This window comes from Eimeria mitis, genomic scaffold (genome assembly GCF_000499745.2).
Source record: "Eimeria mitis Houghton genomic scaffold, Emh_scaff748, whole genome shotgun sequence".
Classification (NCBI taxonomy): Eukaryota; Apicomplexa; class Conoidasida; order Eucoccidiorida; family Eimeriidae; genus Eimeria; species Eimeria mitis.
Window position 1 is genome coordinate 5,152 of NW_013575472.1, and position 508 is coordinate 5,659.

Sequence of the window (508 nt, forward strand, 5' to 3'; positions counted from 1 at the left end):
AGCAGCAGCAGCAGCAGCAGCAGCAGCAGCAGCAGCAACTGCAGCAGCAGGAGTAGCAGCAGCAGCAGCAACAACTGCAGCAAAAGCAGCAGCAGCCACTGCAGCAGGTCGATGCTTTTCGGCTTCTGATGCCGTTGCTGCTGCAAGCTGCTGCACAAGTCGCTGCTGCTGCTGTTGCTGCTGCTGCTGCTGCTGCTGTTGCTGCTGCTGCTGCTGCTGTTGCTGCTGTTGCTGCTGCTGCTGCTGTTGCTGCTGCTGCTATGGATTTGTTGCTGTCGCTCCTCTGAATCTGCTGCTGGTGCTGCTGATGGTGTTGTTGCTGCTGCTGCCCTGATTCTGCTGCTGCTCTGATTCCGCTTCTGCGGCTCTGCATGCACCGCTGCTGCTGCTGCTGCTGCTGCTGCTGCTGCTGCTGCTGCTGCAGGGTTGCTTCGGGATTTGCTGCGTAGCGTGGTGACGTGTACACCGTGGTTGATAGGCCAGGAAGCAGAAGCAGCACAAGGGCCGC

At 59.6% G+C, this 508-nt stretch overlaps 1 protein-coding gene across 1 annotated transcript in view; it reads left to right on the top strand.

The window, feature by feature from the left end:
• Nucleotides 1–508, top strand: part of EMH_0021370 (uncharacterized protein) — a gene marked incomplete at both ends in the record, with an annotated part of 14,510 nt that overhangs the window by 2,156 nt on the left and 11,846 nt on the right. The gene's annotated exons all lie outside the window — the stretch shown is intronic.